The sequence below is a fragment of the Poecilia latipinna genome, unplaced genomic scaffold, assembly GCF_001443285.1.
Source record: "Poecilia latipinna isolate Pla-1442-1.1 unplaced genomic scaffold, P_latipinna-1.0 Scaffold45, whole genome shotgun sequence".
NCBI classification, from domain to species: Eukaryota; Metazoa; Chordata; class Actinopteri; order Cyprinodontiformes; family Poeciliidae; genus Poecilia; species Poecilia latipinna.
In genome coordinates, this window is record NW_015112661.1 from 465188 (window position 1) to 472515 (window position 7328).

Sequence of the window (7328 nt, forward strand, 5' to 3'; positions counted from 1 at the left end):
GTGATTGAGGCTACATCTATTTGTCGAGGTGAAGTAACGAGGCCTTGTGAGGAGTATTTGCCTCCTTGCTGATGGTAGAAATGATTGCAGTATCTTTGTCTTCCCATCTGTTTGCAATAGCCCCTTCAACCCCCGCCCTTATTTTCACTCATCTTTAAATAGAACGTCTCAAAAGACACTGAGGAAGCTAAAACAGACAATCAACATGCAACCTGTTGATTTGTTTTCCTTCGAGAGATCGGAAGAATCCACTTGGTGCAGTGCTTCTTTACTCATCTTGTTAATATTCTGCACCATAGTCTAACATTTATGCAAATGGCGAGGAAACATCATTAAGCTCTGTCCATATTATATCAGCACAAATGTTACGTTTGATGCTTGGCAAGTAAAATGCTGAAAATGGAGTCCGGCTAGTGACAAAGTTTTAAGGCTCATTGTATACTGTTCTCGAAACTAACCAATTTCTCTGCTATTGTTTTTACACTTAGAGTTCATATAAGTATGTAAATCGTTTTAGCATTTCGTACTACATTATATTGGTGCAAAAAATAACCCGCATGGGCATTGTCAGACAAATTGAGTTCATTATTCCACCCTCATGCATTGCTAGATTAAAAATCTACTTTTAATACTGTCAATTGGATGACAGCTAATATTCTAACAGACTCCGCAGATCTTGATATGCATATGAACGATCTGATTTAATTATGAAATCTTACTTTCAAATGACATTTAATATGTTTTGATGAAATGGAAACATTCCAAAACCCTGACAGTAATAAATTAATATTGAGTGATGAAAGCACAGAAATCACTCTTCCTCCTCCCAAAAAGTTTCATGTCAGGTGTTTCTTTCAGTTTATATATTGTTTATGGTTTTCTCTATTAATTTCATTGACAGTTATCTGACAAATTATTATGAGCATTCACCATCAGCTCCAAATTGTGATGCCTTCCTACATGGCTGACAGTTCATTAACTTTTGACAGAAGCATGCCAGTTAGTATGCCCATTCATATTAAAGAAAAAACAGCAAACGAGGCAACTGACAATGATAAGATGTGAAATTAATTTAAGTACATTTTCATCAAGATTGAAGTCAAATATAGTTTCCTCAAGCTGTTGACTAGTTTTTGAGCTCACCATTTGCCATTTTAATGATAACACAAAATCTATATTTGTTATGTGCTTGCAATATTTTTGAGGTATTTCCTAAATGAGTGCAATGCTTAGCTGGAATGTTTCTTATTACATATATACTAATGAAATTGTTTTTGTCCTTCAAATAATAGTGGGAGAGGTTTTTTGACTCTCACTCATGAGAGTCAAAAACTGAATTTTTGCACTCATTTAATCAAATTGTGTAGACTGAAGTGCAACATTTCATAGTTGATAGCTGAAAATTGTCTATAACTCCATCCTCTGAAGTCCTCATATGCCAGCAATTTTATATCAAACTTGAACGAGCGTCACTGACTGGTGTTGTCGGTGTGGGATTGCACAGAGACGGACACAGAATCAGGATCAGTGAGGTTTTTATGGACACTGCTGCTGCGAAGCCTGCTGCAGAAATTGAGATGTCACACTCAGTCACAGCTTACCAGATACAGTTAAAGGATTTGTTCCAGAGCTCCCACCACATTCCTTGACTTCAATCTTGAATTCATCATAACCGTAAGAATATTTCTACTCTTCAATCGCAACGGGTGTTGTTCTCTTTATGTATAGCTTTTGCAATATTACTTTTTCTGCTGCAGTAGAGTCCTGTTCTTCTTATTTGTTTTTTATTACCTTTTTTACATTTTCTTCCTGAATTTTCATGCATGCCATCTGGTGGAGCTGGTTGCCAACGTGTTGGTTTTGCTCTGATAAAAAGGGATATCAAAAGATGGAATCCCAATTGGCTGACAGATGTTATTAAAAGAAGACTGCATCTGGCATCCAAGTCGAAAGAACACAACAATAAAATAGGGATTTGTATTTTTGTGATCTGGTTTGACTTTCCACAATTTTATAATCCACTTGAATATGCGTGTGGGTGGGTGGACTTATGTATATGTATATGCGTGCGAGTACGTGTGTGTGCATGAGCAAACTCATTTCACGTAGGCAGGGCAGACTAGAACTGAAATTCAATTCTGATCTTTTTTTTTTTTTTTTCCTGGAAATGCCCACTTCCATGATGCACTCCAACAAGCTTGGTCTGATATGTGTAGATCACATTACAATATATCTCCAAAAATGTAAATATTTTGAGTAATATAATTGGGAAATTAACACCAACCCCAAACTTACCCTGGTATAGGTGCATTGCTTAGGCTCAGCACTGCAAAATGGCAGAATGTTATCTAACCTCATTATGTCTTGAGTAATGACAAAATATCTCTGCAGTAACAACAGCGTGGATAATCATATGGGTGCTCTGTGGACTGAGATTCTATTCATATTTTTATTGTCAGTAAAGTCATTCATCATTCTTTCATCTTCTACCAAATGAAAGTCTAACTTCATATGCAGTTGCTTTAATCGAGGTTTGATAAGATTTGAGTAAAAATAACCTGCGATCCCTGCTGCGCCAAGTAAACATCTCCATGCCTCTTGTGCACATTGTGGCTAAAATTAGAGTTAATATGAAGTTGTTTAAAACATACTTGGACTTATAAAATGTGATTTATTTGTTTGAACAGTTTTGTGTTTTTTATAACTTTTCGTTCAGCGAAAGACATCACTGAAAGCCGTCACCTTTTCATTATAGAAAAAAAATATATATATTCCAAGTATTAAGAAGAAGGGGGATTGAAGTAAGGTGCTCTTGGTGCGTTCTCAAACTTTTGAGGCCTAGAAACATTCAGCTGAGCAAGTTTCCCCAGATGTTAAAGGAAATGTCATTTCCACTGGGTAATACCCTGATGTACTAATAACAGAGAGGAAAGATGCATGATCTTTCTGATAATTCCTACTTTTCGTAGTGTAGTGAAACAAACCTCTGAAGAGTGATAAAAAAAACAGAAACATCCCAGGGTTTTAGTTCACATTCTCGATTCCATAGGCTAGAATTTCAACTGAAACTTCCCAAAGACTGCAAAACAACAAAACTAAACGCTGCCAGTTTCACGCCAGCAAATAGTTCCAACTGTCTGTTCAAAACATTACAATGCAGGTGCTTTTTGTGGCGAGATGTCGTATATCAGAGAAGCATCTGTCAACTCGTCACCCTAACATCTGTGCGATCCATCTGGAGAAAAAAAAATTCTGTCCAGTCCAACTTTGGTTAGTTTGTAACATTAACATAAATTTCAGTCAAACCTGTCTTTACTCACAGATGCTTTTTTTCAGGCCTTATTTAATCAAGAGATCTACGACGTGTGATATTTACACCTCGAGGGAGATCCCTGGCCAAGACAGATGGCAGCTCAGGACAGCAAAAGTTTCAGCACTCAAAGTATGAATGTTTACTCCGCTGATAAATTACACAACAAATCCATTTTAACCTCAAACACAGGAAAAGTAAAAATTCAAACATTTACAAACAGCTGTCTGCATTGCTAAAATCTCTGAGAACTAGGGTGAGCATTGTAAGGTTCAAATGGTTCTGGAGTTGATTTCTATCGTACAGGGCTGAATATTTAAAGACTTTTTTTTTTTTTTTTTTTTTTTTCCCCCCAATAAGAACAAAGACTGGAAACCAGTGTCTTTCTGTTCCTTGTTACAACATGAATTATGTCGCAGTTTGTTTACTTTAAAGAAAATGTGATTTTTTTTTCTTCTATTGATGCTTTTACTTTAAATGGCACAAATGATTATCCCTTTAAAAGAAAACAAAATGCATTGTACCCTACTAAAGACTCTATTTCTCTATTATCCATCAATGGGCTGATGCCTATGTCCATTGCTTACACCATACCTGGATGCAAGACTGTTCATTGTTATAATCACTCTTTGCTTGTTTTACTTTTGATGACTTGGTTATTTCTTTGTTCTGTTTCACGCTTAGTCAGTACAGCTGCAAGAGTCAGACTCTGTGAGGGTAACGTGGTTTAATTTATTATTTTTTTTAATTCCATTGTGTCTGTTAACTGCCTTATTTGTACAACAATTTATAGAAGCTGCACGTTTGTCTTAACAGTTGAAATGAAATTGTTGAAAAGTAAAAATATTCCATCTCATCTGTATTTTCAGACTGTTCCAAGGTCAGAAACGTCTCACCGTATTTCAAGGACTTATATAGCCCATACCGAATGAAGCAGCTTTTCAGTACATTTAAGATGACAATAAATGAGAGCTAAGCACTTTCAGTTACATCAGTAAGACCAATGAGCCAAATATATTGGCATGGACATGCAACACAAGCTTGTGCAGTAGGTGAGCCAAAGGAACCAGAGGAAAGATTTTGCTGAACAGTGGCACAAATAATTGCTACAAAGTTAACCTCTTAACTTTTAAAATAGGAACATGAGTTTCTTAGAAAGCTCATGCTAATCTGAGTATAATTACCCGTCATTTTCTTGTATGCGTTACTGTTTATGCCATTGTTTGTTTTGTATTAATAAACAAAATGGTTAAATTAGAATCATGCCAATAAATACCATGATTATTTCATCTGAAAAGTTGCATAAATGGTTATTAATGTAATTATATTAAATAAAAGGTTAATTTACCGCTCTGCTGGTGTTAGGTAGCAATGTTTGGCATATATCCCGGTTAATTTACTTCCGGTTCAGTCTTGTGGGAACTATGTATTCCAACATATCTTGTACTTTGAAATACTTGGACAAATTCAATGTCTTGCACAACTCTTGACATTTCACAGTCAATACTAATCTCTGTACCTATACACAAATGCACACTGCTGTGCTATTTTATGCTTTTGTTGCTTGAAGCTTTTCCATTCTACCGTCTGTCACTCACGGTTGGGAAAGGGCTGTGAGCTCGCAGCAGCTGTGGCCAACTCTGTGGATGATTGCAGTGTCACTGAGCAACGGAGAACCTCGAGGTTCTGGTTCTGACGGACTTAAATAAACCCAGGCGTCTCGTTTGGTCTTCTAGAAACTCATGGCCGGACCAAACTTTGGTGATAAAGACTCGGCCCAGCTGATTATTTTGCTATTATAATCAGCTATAATAATTACATACAAACATAGTTACATTACGGCACTGTATTTTGCTGCCCGTTTCTCAGAGAGACGAGCTGCTTACGTAGCTGCTAAGTAACTCTCGTTCCACTCCAAAGCTGAGCTGCTCGTGATTAAAATCATAGTTACTCTCCTCTGTACTGTGCAGCTCTCTGGTTGCAGGCAGCATGACTGCAGTCCACAGCTAAGCTATGCTATTGTTTGCCATGAGGTAATCACAAGTCGGTCAACAAATGCAGCTAGCTGTCAATCAAATCGCTCTGGTGCCACGCCCTGCTCGCTGCGTAGATATGAAGATATGAGAACAGCCGGGCAGAGCCACGGCGGATCTGTTAACAGGTTAGAGGTGCTCTAGTAGAAAAGCGCCTTAAGTATTTTGGTTGATATATGTGGAGTTCATTTACATACTTCATCAAGGAGGTCCATCACTGCCACCCTGCTTTGACCCCTTGCACCTAAACACTGCTCTCAAAGGTAACATTTTATAGACCTTCCACTGCTACATATGGATATGAAGCGTTTGATTTTACACCCCAGAATGCTATGTGGGACTATGTAGCTTGCATCGGATCCTTCTTTCTTCAGAACAACATAAAAGCTATGTTCTAAATGTCTTCTCCAGTTAATTAGGACTAATTGAATTCAGTGATTTAACTGAGTGTTTAGTCTGCTTCTTGAGAGAGACATGTGGAGGAAGGTGGAGACCTACAGTCAGTAAGCTTTGTTTTTGTTTGGTCTGTCCCATCTTGGTAATTAGATGAAGCTGCTGTATTGTTCTAAAACGGAACACATTTGTGCCTAATTTGTTTTAGTGAGTGGTTTATCTCAATTAGCTTAATTAGACTAATGATACATTATACATCTGTCTAACTATAGAGCATGTTTTTTTTCTTCTGAACATATTTTGTGTTTTTGTTGTTGAACAAATGTAAATATTTCTTGTATTCTCCAAGTCTTAATATATTTACCAATACTCTACTCCACACAATTCAATATTCTAAATATATTGCCATGAAAACATACTAGGGAGGAGTATTTTGTGCAAAAGTGTTTGTGCCTTGTAAGTCTGAGGTTGAGGTCAGAGTCAGTCATCTGTGTAACTGTGAAGTCGTGGCTCTGTTTGGTGGGGTGCTGAAATTTGGGACCCAGCAGTTTGAACAGGTTTGTAGAAGCCATTCACAGAAAAGCGACAACGTTCACGCAGCCAACTGTCAGGAAAAGCTAAACAGGTTGGATTCATCCTCACAACTCCTTCCCGTCTGAAAGCACTTCTTCTTCTTATTGATTAACATTATTACACATTTTACATAGTATTGGCAACTGTATGCAACTACCTTTAGTGCTATAAAATGTACAAAATGACAAATTCCCAAATCTCAAATTACAGTGGCAATCACACAATTTATGTGTGAATAGAGAATGGGAGTAAATAAGTTTGTCTTCTTCCCACTCCTTCATGAGCTAAATCCATTTCTTGACTGTGTGTAAATACAGAATGCATTATATAAACACTTAAGGGCAAAGTTCTTGCTGCTTGTTCGAAATAACTCTTTGACTAATTAAAATGCACAATTATGAGGCAAGTGAGTATTTTGATTATCTCGGCTTTTTAGGCATGCTTCCTACGGTTTACCTGGATAAACTTGAATACTTAAGGGATTTAAGCATAGCAGATGACAAGGGCGGGTGTGGCCTGCGTAGGTCAACGCCCCCATATCGAGGTGTGCATAATTATTAGGAAACTTCTTTTCTTTAGTCAGAAAGGGCCAAAAACAGATTTAATAGACTCTGAAAACTCAAAAATTACTGAAGGTTTCTCAGAGGGGAACCACACTGCTGAAACTGCTACGATATGACGGTGTGAATCATCAAAGGTATTCTAGCAAATAGTCAACAAGGTCACAAGAATCATGTTGTGGGGGGGGGAGGGGACACGATGCAATCCTGCGTAGTACTAGTGTCAATAACTGTACACATACAGATATTCTCCTAAGAAAGACGCAACATCACTTTTACTTTGTTATGCACCCAGGTCTAATGCTTAATAACATTTTGGATTAATCAAAAGCACTGTAATTGATGATTATTCCAAAATAATCCTCAAACATAAAGCTGGCCTAATAATTGTGCACAACGTATTACAATGTGCATGTCAAGTTGGAAAGAAAATGCATTTCAGATTTGTTGCTGCGGTGA